At 35.4% G+C, this 16,772-nt stretch overlaps 1 protein-coding gene across 2 annotated transcripts in view; it reads right to left on the bottom strand.

Annotated features, from left to right (window-relative positions):
* Window positions 1–16,772, bottom strand: part of LOC102137890 (cadherin-10) — a 161,599-nt gene that overhangs the window by 108,948 nt on the left and 35,879 nt on the right. The window lies entirely within an intron of this gene.

Here is a 16,772-nt window from a genome sequence, read left to right on the forward strand (position 1 = left end):
TGATTTAAATAACCTACAGGAATCACGCCTTCTGTTGTGCAATTTTATATTTTAATGTTTTTAAACAGCGGCATAATTTCTTCAAATTTAATCCTACTCAGAGGTAAAAGTAAAGGCACAAACAAAACAAAACAAACAAACGAGAAAACTAGGAATGCCTTCCTTTGAAGACCTCTCCTCTCTTCCCTGTTAGGTTGGACTGTGGAACACCTAGAGATTCCTTAAGTAGAAAATAATCACTACTACAGTGAACCAATTTGTAGTATAATTAAATCTAGCAGATAGTGTGCTTCTAACTACCTCTACTGCCTGGTCTAGAACTCTATTATACCCGAGGCTGACTATGGTAACAGCCTACTGACTGCTCTCTACACCCTCCCTGCCACTATTTTCTCAACAAAATTTCCTTAGAAATCTATTAAAATTTAAGTCATATCATGTCATTTTTCTTCACAAAACACGTCAGCAGTTTCTCATCCCACTTTGAAAGAAACCGAAGTCCGTCCAATAATGCTGCACTCAATTTCATGACTGCTGGCCACCTCTCTGACCACGTTTCACTTTAACCCTCCACCACATCTCTCTAAACTGACTCTTCTCCAGCCACAGGGTCCTTCTTGCTTTACCATGCAATACATTTTACATGTTGCCTTCCTTAACTAGCAACTTCCTACTTGTTCTCTATGCCTAGAATGATTTTCCTGTAGATATTCACCTAGCTAGAACTTCTGTTTCCTTCAGGTATTTCTTTAAAACCATCCCTGAAATTTCATATGTTCCATTATACGACATGTATTTTTATTTATTTATTTATTTATTGACTGTGTACATATTCTGTTTTTCTGCTACAATCCCATGTAGGAAGATAATTTTATTCTTTTCTTCATTACTGTATTCACAATGCCGAAAAAAGAATCTTGTGTATAATAGATGTTCAATAAGCACTTTAAATGTATGAATAAATGAATGAATGAATTGCAAGTGAATGCAAACATTTGACTATCATTTACCTGCTATATGTTCTTATGCCCAAGCATTTAGGAATAGAAATACATATTTTTGAATTACAATACCTTTTATATTATTCTTCATTTATATTATTGTAAATATACTTATTTTATTTTTTGTATGTGTCGATTGTCTTTTCTTTCCTAATATGTATGGATTTTATTTCAGGATGTGATAAAGTATTTGTTATAAAAAGTGATTTGAGAACCAAAAGGATTGAGTTTCACTTCTCTAATATGGCATTGCATTATAAATACTCCTGCTTTTACATTTGTGCTTACATCCACAGTAATTTGTTAGCAATCTCTTTACTTTTTGTTTCATTATTAAGAAGATTTAAAAGTTAATACAAATGTTTCAAGGAAATAAGATTAATAGTGAAGCAGTGTCTCCCTTGAGTGTATTAAATGACAGTGGAGTCGTCCACAATGCTTGAAGACGTACAGCATGATAGACGGAAATTGTATTTCAATATGTCATGTAATACTCTACTTGGAGTTTAGAAATTATCTGATGCATAAAATGGTCTTACATCACAAAGCACTGAAACTCAAACTGATTGGATTCTAAGTAATAGGAACATTGACCAAAATAGGGGCTTTCATATGTATTAGGATGTGCTGGACGGTATTCCCCAGAAATGTACACTATCCCCAAGAGGCAGGGGAGAGTTTGTGTAAGTCAGGGTTTCTGCTTTCTTCTACAAAAGCTTTAAAACTTATTGAAGAAACGGTCATTCTCATTTCATCTCTTTTCTCATTTTGAAAAATTGTCAGCAATTCTATGATGCATTGGTGATCATTTTCAATACAGTTATAACCTTCCCTAGTGTGAAAAGCCTACGCACCAATGTTTCGGAAAAGAGTAGGTGGGGACTATAGCTATAAAGGTTGCTATTGAATAATTGGAACCCCACATAATGCATGAGATCATTTCCTTTGTTATTGTTCAAGTTTCAAATATTTAATGATAAATGTCCTGAAGAATCCCCGGTAAAATGCATTATTTAATACTGATGCAAGATAACTAGAGAATATTTAAAATACATTTTACATAAAGACTACCGTATTTGACAAAAACATTGCAAACAATGACATGGTTAAATAAAAATAGAAAATTATATGAAACAAATCTAACATTTACTTTGCAGTTAGTTCTTCCTAGTTATGTTCAAAGTAACTAGGAGCCTACCTATGAGACATTTCACAACATTGTGACTTTATTACAAATATCACTAATCATCATCCTTCCAGTAGCCTAACTCAAATTACAGAATATCTTGGGCATTTCCATTCAACCAAGTGTACCTTTTACATGGTCAGTCAATATATTGCATTGCTGCTTTCCGTACCCCCCATGGCTCTCAGCTGTCCTTTTTTTCTGTCAATGTTGTCATCACACTATTTTAAATGATCATCATTTCATGCAAACAGCATACAATAACTACTAACAGCCATTTTCCTTAACCTCAATCTTTCTTATTTAAAATATATCCTACAGGGTGTTAGCTAAATTAATTTTCTAAAACCCACTTCTCCAAGGCTCAAATCAATTAAAATTTTTGAACACGTCTATCACTGGGAAGATTAACATCAAAACTTTATATTTCATTTCAGTATCTGGAACCAGGTAAGTTTTAAAACATCATTTTGCAGTATTTCTAGTTGTTTTAGTTTCAAACCTGATATGTAACTTCTTATATGTATAAACTATTTCCCCACTAATATACAATTCTGAATAATATCCAGGTGATTAAAACGTATTGAATTTCTCTCAACAGTAAAAAGTGGTATATACAGATGTATCAGTATATGTCTCTTTAATTAACTGATATATTTATAAAAGCCTCTCTAAATATGTTGGACTATTTATGATGAGAAATAAAAGCTAAATTTTAGAATATAAAAATATTACATAAGGGAGCTGTTGTGCTTGCTTGAAATTATTAACAGAATTATAATGAAAGGAATCAGATGGGTTGAAACTACTGCTAAACTACCTCTCTGACTAAAACTGCTACAATTAATGAAATTCTATAATTTCAGTTCCGGTTAATTTTATTTTCAGAAAATATTTTCAAAACTACATCTTTATTTTAATATAAAAATAATTTAATATGAATATCACATGACCTTTAAGAATTATTAAAACATCCTTTAGCCATTCTGCAATCACATATTTCCTTTAGACCAGTGCTCCTCCAATTTTAATGTACACTCACAACTCCTGGGTCACTTACTAAATATCTATGTTCTCATTCAGCGGGTCTACTGTGGGGCATAAGATGCAACATTTCTCATACGTTCACCTATAATGCCAATGCAGGTGGACCACGTGCTTTGACTGGCAAAGCTGTAGACCTCCCTCAAACCTAAAATCATCCTCAGAATGTTTTTGTAACTTTTTCCTATTTAGTGCTTCAGTCCCCAGGTACGTAGCCTACTACAATGAGGGGAAAATAAGCTTTACGATGACTGCAGTCAGAAGATCAGAAAATTATTTCTAAATAATCTAAGACCTTTTTCCATATTTTTTTTTAACCAGAAGAGTTTGTTTGCTTCAAGCTACAGTACATACGATAGCAATTTTTCTCCTAATCATGCTGTAAACTATGTTTTTCTTTATATGTGCATTTTAAAGCATTTGTCTCACTGGGTCCCATTTCATTTTTACAATTACAGGACTTTCATTATTCATCTGAAATACTTATCACAAATATTATTTTCTTTATAACCTGTTAATTTTATTATATAGCCAGCCAAAAACAGCACATCACAGAATATAATATAATGGGCATTTTGGCACATCTCAATTACTAATTAAGTCTCCACACATCACAGATGATCAATTAAGCTATAATCTATTCTTGGCTAATAAAAGGAATTAGTCCTTCTCAGTCAATTTATTATGTTGATTAGGAACCTAATTACCAGCTTTTAAAAAATATACATATTATTTATAAGAGTAATCGAAAATGCTAAAGATTATAGATATAAAAGTCCCTATAGATGGACAATTTTAATCCTTTTAAAGTTTCATAGAACAAATACAGTCTAATAACATTTCAACACTGAGAAATAAAGGAACATTTTTCAGATGTGTTTATACAATTAAAATGAGTCAGTGCATACTAAATACTTCCTTTTTATTCAGCTGATACCATTTTATGCATCTAGTATAAAGCACCATGTGAGATAATTGAATCAAAGCATTACACTAAAGACTCAAATAATATGAGTCCATATGCTTGATCATATTATCCAAGAGTTCATTACACATTACCTACTGTGCTCCATTGTCATAGATAATGTATAATTCTACATTGCTTTTTTAAGTATTCTGCATATGTATTTCTGTTTAGACTGTAAGTTTGAGGCAGGGTTTTATGTCTTCCGTGCAAAGCTAGTAATATAGAGATTAATACAAAGTGTTAAATAAGTATTTTTAAATTGGATTGAATATTATAATTCTTTGTAAAACATTTCAATAAGAAAGAAACTTGCCTTGTTTTTCTTAACAAAAAAGGTCAAGGACAATTTTATGCCTGTATCTTATTTGTATTTAACATGACAGAACTCACATAAGACATTAACCAAAAAGGAAATCAATATATCACTGTTGAATGAAATACAGAACACAAAGGTTTGGTAGTCTTAGATAAGTTATCAACCATTGCTAGGATTGTTATCAATGCAGAAAGAATCCAAGAAGTTCTGGTCCTTGCTATTCTTCTCAGATTAAAATTCTCCTTCAAGCAAAACCATTTGAAATTAGTTTTATTCTCCAGGAATGTGACCTGCACACAAACTGGTAATACACTTCTCCAGCTATACTACATGCTAACATCTTTACGTGATAATTTGAAAAACCAGACATAAACCATATAAATTTAGGGTCAGTGGGTAGATAAAACACATGGCAGGGATAAAGAGGATTGTTGAATGAGGCACATAACTTCATGTGGCTGTTATTTCTAAGATTCCTGCTAATAGGCTAAATAATAGTATCCAAGAGTTCTTGCTACTCTCTGAGCAACCTTTTTAACTCAGCAGCCAATGTGACAGTCCCAGATGTAATTTGAGCCACAAGCAAGTTAGCAGTGCTAATACAGATGTGACATTGCACCTGCTACTTCCTGAAAGTCTCATTTTACTGTAGCTAGGATTTATTTCATTCTGTGGAGAATGGTAGCAAGAATGCTCTGAGGGTTACTTAAAGATGTTCGCATAAAAGCCATCTGGTACCCAGTTTTCTTTGATCCAGGATTTGAACTGCTTCTGTAAAACAATGAGTGAAGAGATAGGAAGAGAGAGTTTGGGAGATTATTAAGATTTCCTGCCCAAGATGGTTTGTCATTCTTCACTTAATTATTATTAGGACATCAAAAAAATAGCCCTAGCTGGAAGAAAGAATCCATTAGAAATTATTTTTCTTCTAAGTTACTTCTAAGAAGACCATTTGTGCATGTACTAATGAATGGTGTGTAAACTAAATTACTATGCACTTTAGCGTGTTCAAATACGAGAATGTGTAGAACATGCATCAGACTGGCATAAACTGTCTGTTAAGCTTGAAGTTGCAAAAATACACATGACACTCATTTGTGAAAGGCAATAAAAAGTGTAAACATATGGAGATATAACATTGGCCATTAAATATCTACTTAAATGCATAAATATAGATCTTTACACAAGGATAAGCACAGTAATCATAAGACAAATCTCTGTGGCATGTATTTGTGAGATAGTCAAGGTTAAGAAAAAGAAGCAGAAAAATCTTATCAGCACTAATTTTTGACTCTAATCATGGTTTAATATTTGCACAATACTAAAACCCAATTTTAGATGGCCCGTCTTATCTCTATGTATACTCCCATTTTATATAAAAAAGATTATCTCCTAAATTATGCATCTGTAGCTGATATAGAAAATTGGAATACTGTTCCATTAGTTAAATTTCATTTTCCTGAGGGCAGAAAGGGGCCAGATTGTAACTTATTCTTTATTTTTTTTAAATGCTTGACTCAATTCTAAATTGTACTTACACTGTAGTTTTCAACTCACCAAAAAAGACAATACAAGACTTATTCCTCATTTTCTAATATCCAATTTTTGATTCTTAAGGGGATCAATCCCAAAATATAGAATATAGAATCTGAAACATGAGTTGTGTAAATCCTTCAACTATTGAGCTATAATATAGTGAGCACCTCAATGAACCACTTATTGAAGAAATCATTGTATTTTTTGCTTCACATCTTAACAGAGTATGTTTAGAATTTTCTTTCTATAAATAGGGTCATTGACGCTGAGAATTATTCCTTCAGCAGTGTCCATGGAGCTCTGTCTCTATGGAGTCATGAATTCTGCTGTGTGGAAGCTGTAAAATGTAAACAAAATTGAAATGGTTCTCACAATCTAATAATTAACAATGGGAATCCATGAAAATAGCACCTAATCCAAACATGGGTGGTCTGCGAAATCTTTTTGGAGGAAACCACATCCTATCTGGCACAAAGGAAAGAGCAGAGTGTCGTGTGTGTGTGTATGTGTGTGTGTGTGTGTGTGTGTGTGTGTACGTGTGTGTGTGTTCTGTACATGCATGCAGATGTACGTGTTTGCAAACAAGGACAGGAGTTAAAATGAGTTGTGGCAACACAACAGAGAGAAATTTGCATTTCATGAGTTGACATAATGGATCATGAGTATGTAATGGGCTATGAAAAAAGAATGTGCAAAGCTCAGGGGGAAACAGAAACATATGCATTAAAGAAATACAATTATTTTGTGTGACACTTCTAAAGTGACTAAGCTCAAAAACAGATTTAGGTCTAGGTCTGATACAATGTGGAGCTCAAAGCAGCTAATCCTTCAGACACAATTTTTTCTACTGTAGCCAGGATTGGGTTATGTCTTTGATGGGCCCAAGGCAATTTGTATTTGTGGCCTTTTATTTCTTTAAAAAAAAAAAAGAAGAAAGAAAATACATTTTACAACTGCATTTAAGCAAAGACCCACATATTACTATTATATGTTACAGAATTTTCTTGCATCTAAAAGTTCATTTTTCTTTTTAATTTTAAAAGAAATTAAATCATTGTCATGGGCCCAAAAGTATCATGGGCACTCAGCTGGGTGCCTACTGGGCTTAATGGAAAAGTCAACCATGTCCTTAGCAGCAAACATATCATCATGGACTTCTGTACCCAGCTTCAGAAGTCAAATTTTTCTCCCATGGGTTAATATGACAGATAAGGAAACAGTTTAAGAGTAATGTTATGTGATTTGCTCAGTCTCAAACAGTTAGTGTCATAACCAGAAATACAACTTGGGTCACCAGACTCCCTTTGCACTGTTCTGAAATCTACATAATTTAGTAATGAATAGATGTTATTATGATTAAAATGTACATGCTCATGCTCTTATCTAGGAGACATCCCAGCTAGCTTCCAGTTTGCTGAACACAAATAAGACAGATCCACTGGGAGTTGGAAGTGTACGAACTACAGACCATGAATGTACTTAAACACACAAAGTAAGGGTCCAAGAAAAGAATACTAGTTCAAAACATTTAAAAATGTGTGGGAGATCTAAATTCCACAGATTGCTTTGATTTCAAACACATCATTGTTATGTTGACTGTTAAGTACAAATTTGCTATTCAAAGGCCCTTGAGAATAAAGATTCAATAGTTAATTTGTTTTTCTTTTTTAAGAATTATGCCAGTGGAAGGAAAGCTTGAATGGGTTAAAGTTGTAAATTAATTGATAAAAAGATATTTTAAAATTTACCTTTACAAGTGTGGACACATTAAGTGGTTTCTTCTCCCACACTCATTAAATTTACACCCTGACCCTAACGCTACCATTACCATCCCCTGATACTGCTCTTGCAATTCCAACTAAATCACAGTTCGCAGTTTTTCATGCAATAGGTTTTAAGACCACCCACTTTAACAAATTTTGGGTTTTGTGTATGTATGTCTGACTTTATTTGTAGTGCACACTAATGGTGAAATGATTACTTTTAATTATGTTTAACCGTTAGAAAGTATTAGAGTTTATAAGTCTGATTCAGTGAATAATTTGGTGCACAAATCCAGTATAATACTAAACTAATCACTACAACAAAAATTCACACTTACTAAAGGCAGTGAAATTTGTAAGCTTTCAGACATTAAAAGAGATTATGCATTAGTCCTTGCACCAATTATATACTTGATCTATATTCGGTCACAATTACTGTGGGAACCAGAGAGCTTTATCATTTCAGTAAGTATTTAGTGGGCTAAGATCACCGCCAGAAACAAAGCAGTACATCTAAATTCTGGACCATTAAACCACAATCTGTAAAGTGCCATTCATTCAGTTTAATTGCAAAATAGTATGTCAAGCAGAGTGCTGCTCAGCATTGCCTGTCTCCCTTGGATAGCTGGTATACCTTTTGTGTATACCCGCTCTGGGTTTAAATGATATTTCTCGAATTTCTGCATGGTGATACTTACCACATGATGTTACAGCACTTTTTACTTATTTCCCCAATTAGACATTCTGCAACTTGGGAAAAGGTATCATTGTATAGATTTGCATGTGTGTGTATATGTGTACGTGTGTGTGTTCCCTTAATGACCTTCCATGGACTGAGTTAATCGAAGAAAAAATTTATTTTTGAGTTTATTTTAACTTACTCTCCTGTCTCCTACCTCAGTCTAGGAATATGCAGTAGTAGATGCTAGAGATAAGAAGATGGGAAAGAGATTAAGGAAAAAATAGTTTATTTAGATTGAGTCTTCTCACTTTCTTACTCCCCTAACTCAGCTACGGAATGAAAATATGGAGTCATAAGGGAATAATATGTCTCAAGGCCTAATTTTCTAGAATAGATGCTTTCTGAATACATTCACTATTTATCCTGATTTCTTTTCTAAAATGTTTATTCACCCTTTTCAAGAGAACTCATTGATCATTTTAGTAACTTATCTTGGGATTACAATGGCTTTGTCTGATAATGAAACTCTAAAAACTAGTAGATTTCAATTTTTTAAATAAGAGGAACCACACAGCCACTAGGGTTGAAATAAAACGTGTGATATATCAAGAGGAACAAAGAACACAACGTGATAAGAAAGTACAAGTCTCTGTATACCTACAGGTGCCAGTTTCTGCCTTCATCAGCTTTAGTTGTAAAGACCGTTCAATACAATCTGCACATTTTCTCTTTGGAGTCTAACACAGTCCAAACAGGTACTATATATGTAGAATATAAAGAATAAAAAACACTTCCCAACACAGTTTATGAAGGTATCATTACTCTGACACTTAAATTGGTAAAACATTATTACAAGAGGAGAAAATCAAAAACAAAACAAAATTGAAAAACAACTTTTGTGATGACAGATACACAAATCTGCACCACAATATTAGCAAGTGGAAGCAATATGAAAGACTATAAAACATCATGACTTCACCTTAGTATAATGCTAGCTCAACATTCAAGTGCCAATCGTTGTTGTAATCATCATATCAACAGATTTTTTAAAACTATGACCATTTCAGTAGATGAAGAAAAAACAATAGACAAAATTTGACATCTTTCATGATAAAAATTCTCCACAAAGTATAACTGAAACTAACTTCCTCAAGTCTTATATAGAGGACCCACAAAATCCTACAACTAGCATAATTGATGGGGAAAAAAAAAAAGCTAAAGTTTCCCCCTGTATATTCAGGAACAAAGTGCAGATAAGATATCTACTTTTACCACTTGTATTCAACTTTACACTGGTTGTCCTAGCCAAAGTAGTGAGGCAAGGAGAAAAGAAATGGAAATCAAACATATCGAAAAGTAAAAAATAAAACTGTCTCTATTTGCAAATGGCATGATCCTGCACATGAACATCCCAGATAAGTTACATTAAAAGCTACCAATCTAATCAATGAGTCCAGTAAGTGGAGAGGAATATACGATCAAACAAAACAATTAAAGTTTTACATACAAACAATTAATACTTTTAAATTGAAATAAAAATAAAAATTAAAAATATCTGGCATGTGGCTCACTCCTGTATTCCAAACCCTTTGAGAGACAGAGGCAGAAGGACTACACGAGGCCAGGAGTTCAAGACCAGCCTGTGCAACATAGTGAGACCCCACATCCACAAAAAAAATTTTACAAATTAGGTGTAGTGGCACATGCTTGTAGTAGCTACTCTGGAGACTGGTATGGGAGGATTGCTTGAGCCCAGAAGTTCACAGCTGCAGTGAGCTATAATCGTGTAATTGCCCTCCAGCCTGGGTGATGAAGCAAAATTCTGTCTCTAAAAATAAAATACAATAAAAAAAATTTATCAATGTGCAAAAAAATTGGGTAGAAATTAAACAAAATATATGCAAGATCACTATGCTGAAACTTTTGTGTTTTGTAATTGGTAAAGATTTCTTTGAGATGATACCTAAATCATGATCCATAAAAGAAAAAAGCTGACAAATTGCATTTGATGAAAATTAATAGCAAAAGTCTCTTCAAAGACACAATAAAATGAAAGATAAGTTAGGAACTCTTGGCCGAGCACGATGGCTCACGCCTATAATCCCGGTAGTTTGGGAGGCGGAGGCGGGCAGATCACCTGAGGTCAGGAGTTAGAGACCAGCCTGGCCAACATGGTGAAACCCCATCGCTACTGAAAAATACAAAAATTAGCTGGGCTTGGTGGCAAGCGCCTGAATCCCAATTACTTGGGATGCAGAGTCAGGAGAATCAGAATCGTTTGAACCCATGAGGCGGAGGTTGTAGTGAGCCGAGATCAAGCCATTGAACTCAAACCTGGGGGACAAGAGCGAGACTTCTCTCAAAAAAAAAAAAAAAAAAAAAAAAAAAAGAAAGAAACACTTAGAAAATACTTGAAAATGTATCTCTGATAAAGCCTTTCTTCGTACTACATAAAGAACTGCAAATCTCCATAAATGAAAACAACTCAATTGAAAATAGGCAAGGAACTTGAACAGACATCTTTTAGCAAAGAAAATATACAGATGGCAAAGAAAATATATAGATGGAAAATAAGCATATAAAGACTTGCTCAACATCATTCATCCATATGGAACAAAAATTTGAAAATGAAGACCACAATGCATATCACTAAAATAAATTCAAATAGCTAAAAATTTTTTTTACTATACTTTAAGTTCTGTGGTACATGTGCAGAACATGCAGGTTTGTTACATAGGTATACAGGTGCCACGGTGATTTGCTGCACCCATCAACCCATCATCTACATTAGGTATTTCTGCTAATGCTATCCCTCCCCTTGCCTCCCACCCCCCGATAGGTCCCAGTGTGGGATGTTCCCCTCCCTGTGTCCATATGTTCTCATTGTTCAGCTCCCACGTATGAGTGACAACATGCAGTGTTTGGTTTTCTGTTCCTGTGTTAGTTTGCTGAGAATGATGGTTTCCAGTTTCATCCATGTCCCTGCAAAGGACATGAACTTATCCTTTTTTATGGCTGCATAGTATTCTATGGTGTATATGTGCCACATTTTCTTTATCCAGTCTGTCAGACACATGCACATGTATGTTTATTGCAGCACTGTTCAAAAGCTAAAATAAAATTTTAAGAAGACATTACCAAGTGTTGGAAAGGATATAGAGCAAGGATATAGTACAGGTCTATGGCCTCTTAACACAGCAGGAGGTGAGCAGCCTGTGACCAAGCATTACCACTTAAGCTCCGCCTCCTCTCAGATCCAATCAGCAGTAGGGGGAGGGGGGATTAGCTTCTCATAGGAGCAGGAACTTTATTGTGAACTGCACATGCAGGGGGATGTAGTTTGCACACTCCTTATGAGAATCTAATGGCTGATTGCCTGACAATCTGAAGTGGAACAGTCATTCTGAAACAATTCCCCTGACACCTCCTTCCATCCATAGAAAAACTGTCTTCCACGAAGTAGGTCATTGGCACCAAAAAGGTTGGAGACCACTGATACAGAGTAATTGAAGCTTCTACACCTTGCTGATGGGAATGCAAAATATCATAGACACTTTAGAAAACAAATTTGTAATTCTTTTTTTTTTTTTTTTTTTTTTTTTGAGACAGAGTCTCACTCTGTCGCCCAGGCTAGAGTGCAGTGGCGCGATCTCGGCTCACTGCAAGCTCCACCCTCCCAGGTTCACACCATTCTCCTGCCTCAGCCTCCCGAGTAGCTGGGACTACAGGCTCCCGCCACCATACTCGGCTCATTTTTTGTATTTTTTAGCAGAGACGGGGTTTCACCGTGTTAGCTAGGATGGTCTCGATCTCTTGACCTCGTGATCCACCTGCCTCGGCTTCCCATAGTGCTGGGATTACAGGCGTGAGCCACCGCACCCGGCCTAAATTTATGGTTCTTAAGATGTTACATATGTACTAATCATTCGATACAATATTCCTACCCTAGGTACTTGTAGAGGAAAAATAAGAACATTTGTTCACATAAAACTTTATACAAATGATTATATCTTCTTTATTTATAATCATCAATTGGGAACAGCACAAATGTCCTCAAATGGGTGAATGGGTAAACAAACTTTGGTGCATCCATACAATGGCATACTAGTTATTAATATAATGGAATGAACAATTGATACATGGATGAATCTCAAATGCATTATGCTAAATAGAATAAGCCAGCCTCAAAATCACATACAATGTTTGATTTTATTGATATGGCATTCTTGCAAAAGCAAAAATATCGGTGATGGTTAATGTCTAGTCACCACAAAGTGACAGGAGGTAACTCCCTGGGGAGATGGAAATGTTCTCCATGTAGACTACAGTGGTGTTATAAAACTGTAGGCATTTATCAAAATTCATAGAACTTTTCCCTAGAAAGGATGAATTTTACTATCTGTAAATTTTACTTCCCTGCAAATGGCCAAAAGTTACACGAAATGATGCTCAGCATCACTAATCAGGGAAATGCAAATCAAAATCACAATGGGCATCATCTAACACCTGCTAAGATGACTATTACAGGCCTGGCACAGCGGCTCACACCTGTAATCCCAGCATTTTGGGAGGCCAAGGTGGGCAGATCACTTGAGGTCAGGAGTTCAAGACCAGCCTGGCCAACAAGGTGAAACTTCTTCTCTACTAAAAATACAAAAATTAGCTGGCATGGTGGCATGTGCCTGTAATTCCAGCTAAAGGAGAGACTGAGGCAGGAGAATCGCTTCAGCCTGGGAGGTGGAGGTTGCAGTGAGCCAAGATTGCACCACTGCACTCCAGCCTGGGTGACAGAATGAGACTCTGTCTCAAAAAAAAAAAAAAAAAGGAAAAAGATAAAAAAAGATGGCTTTTATCTAAAAGGATTAATGCAATGTATAAAAAAGATTTTTACCTTCATTGTATTTTCATTATCAAATATTATTTTAATAATTGAAAATGTTTAAGAGTATGTAATTGTATGGATTACACAGGAAATAAAACTTACTACATATCCATTATATATCTAAGTATGCAGCATCCAGAAAAAAGCATTTGTTTAAAAATGTTATTTAGATTAATGGTTCCTTTATTCTACTCTGAGACATTGGCGTTTCAAAGAAAAAGGTGCCCTAAATTGAATGTTCCATTTTGTTTCCTGTTATTCTTTGATTCTAGGTAGTTATCAGTTGTCAAAACAACAGACGAAACCTAACACTTTACGGCATGTCAAATATATATTTTTTCATCTCTATAACCTCATCAGAACTTTATTTCCTCAGCTTGGCCTGGACACCCTCAGCTTCAGCAAACAGGGAGTCAGTGCAATAGTGCATAAAATATGAGGGCTCTGAAAGCCTGGGCCTGCTTAGGGGAGTGTGTAATTTAATAAAGTGTTCATTGATGTCAGCACACGGGCTCATCAGACTCATGTTGATGCCGATGCCTGCAGCACGGAGACTCCTAGTCCTAATTAGATGACTGAAGTAAGATTACATTTTCCCTTGGAGACAGGCACAAGGGTGGGAGAGTTACTCTCAAAGGGATTTAGATTTACAAGTATCTGATGGAACAGAACAAAAATAGGGAAAGGCACACTTTAGGGAAACCAACGAGGGAAATGAACTTAACAGAGCTGCATTATTTATAAGAAGGAAAGTTTAAAAAAAAAACACCATCAGGTGTCTGTTGTTCCTACTTTATTCACACAGAAAGTCTGACATAAATTATAAATAAGGAAAAATATTTTTATGACTTATATGCTAAGCTTTCTAACAATCCCTTGTAAATCCCACAGAAATTTTAGCAAAACGACTTAGAATTTTAAGTATTATATTATACACTTTATCCTCTAGGGATGTCCATTAGTTTTTTATGACTTTTAAAATTCTATCTGAAAAGATCAAATTAATGATTTCTCAAAAAATTAAATTATGTATTATTCACAGAGCCAGGACATTTTTCTCAGATCACACAATGAAAATTTTGTCATACTGAGGAAAAAGCAAATAGATACCATTTTTATAAGTGTTTCATTAATATTTTAAATATTTTATCTCCTAGCCTAATATAAATATGAAAGATTATCTGGTGATTAAAAATTATTAACTAAGTATTGCTATATAGATAATTTTATATTTTAAAGCAGGCCCTCTATTTTTTGTTTAATTTGACAGCCTCAACCTAGACATTTTGAGATTCCTGACAATGTTCAAATCCTCATTCTTGGCTACTGAAATATCCTTGGCTAGAAATATTAATCTTTGGAGGAAAACCACTAGTGTACGTAAGATAATATTTCATATTTTTAAATAGTAGTATAGCCATATTTTTATCTTACAAAAGATTGCTAACAGGACTATCCCATTTTAAACCACTGGTTATGAGAAAGAATATGGAACAGTAATGGGTTCTGTTGGCAAACCAAGCCATCTTCTAGGACTTTTCTTATTCTATTTGTCAACACATCTGTTGTTCCTCAGTGGTTTAATTTATTTACATCCTGATTTTTTTTTTTTTTTTTTTTTTTTTTGAGATGGAGTCTCACTCTGTTGCCAGGCTGGAGTGCAGTGGCACAATCTCAGCTCACTGTTACCTCGGGCTCCTGGGTTCAAGTGATTCTCCTGCCTCAGCCTCCTGAGTAGCTGGGACTACAAGTGCGCACCACCATGCCCAGCTAATTTTTGTATTTTTAGTAGAGACGGGGTTTTGCCACGTTGGCCAGGATGGTCTCAATCTCTTGACCTCGTGATCCACCCACCTTGGCCTCCCAAAGTGCTGGGATTACAGGTGTGAGCCACTGCGCCTGGCCTACATTCTGAATTTTTTAACAAAAGATTTCAAAATATAAAGTAGTAGTAAAATTACATTATCCTAATATCTCAGTGAAAAGACATTTAAAAATTTTTAATCATCCCATCACTTAATTAATCTGTTCAATGAACAATTATTTAATACTTCACATGAACCAGATACTTTGCTACATAACAAGGATATAATGGCACAAGAGCACTGGTTTAAGGAAAGTTTACATTTCAACAGGGTGAAATAGACATATTAGCAATATAAAATGAATAAGCTACATTTTCAAAGTTATTAAAATTTGTACATTGAAAAATTTACCATAACACATTATGCACAGCTGCAACCCAATTAACTTAACATTATTCTTTGAGCTGGAGGCTTTGTATATAAGGCTCCAAGGGTGTGGATAGGATTAAACAAAGGTGTGATTATATAGTTCTGAGTTTCAAATTGTATTTTCTTCAGTAGATGGGCAGAATCAATGATTGAAAATCAGTAATTGTTGAATTTCTAAAGTTTTACTCAAAACCCCAGTATAGACAAAACTAAGAATAAAATGTAGGAGAATTCCCATCCCACTGGGGAAGGGGGAAACCATTACGGATTCTGAAGAATGGCTCTCAGGGAAAGAAACAGAACGAAGATCATCAAAGAGGGTGAAGCTATTGAGTCCTAGTTGATTTTTTCCCCTTCCATGCCTCTAGTCGACATCCTTGAGGCTTGGTGGAACGATAGTGGAGGGGGAGTTAGAAGCCCAGGCTGGGTGGAAAACAAGAAATGGTTGATCAAAGTTTCTAGGTAAATGAGTAAGAGGACAACCTCGCAGAGCCCCACACAATCCAGTGTGTGCTGAGGACGTGACTCAGAGTAACAGAACAAAATTTGGAAGGGAGGAAAAGACAAGAAAGCTTGGACCACAGACTTCAGCAGGAGATTATGACAGGACACTATGAGAATCTGTTAAGACAACCACACTACATCAGATGCCAGCACAACTCGGGAAGTGTCCATCAAAATTAACACGTCTTAAATGATTACAGTATAAGTGTATTGAAGGACTGGCTACTCTACAGCAGAGACCCACAGAAATCCAGGAGATGGTGTGTCACCACTGCAAGGCTGTGCAAGTTTCCCCACAGTGTTTTGATTTCTGCTTTTTCTTCTTAGATCTCTTTCTCCTACACCTTTTCCGGCCTGGCTCGAGTCATCCTCACAACAGCTGATAGTCTCCTAACTCCCCACTAGCTGGCTTCACATTGATGATCAGGCACCCATCAGAATGACTAATCGTGCTGCTCACTGCCTGTCGGATGTTCATCCAAGTTTTCCCCTGCCATTCACAGAATTCACGCTACAGCATCTGGTCACCATTACAATGTGCAAGCCAAGGTACAGAGTAGAAGAGCAGGGAGGGAAACCCAGTAAAAGTCACTCTCTCGCATATGGTAAGGAGGCCCTGGGCCCAGAAGCGTTCCATATTATTACTCATACATGAGA

The sequence above is a fragment of the Macaca fascicularis genome, chromosome 6 (assembly GCF_037993035.2).
Source record: "Macaca fascicularis isolate 582-1 chromosome 6, T2T-MFA8v1.1".
NCBI lineage: Eukaryota > Metazoa > Chordata > Mammalia > Primates > Cercopithecidae > Macaca > Macaca fascicularis.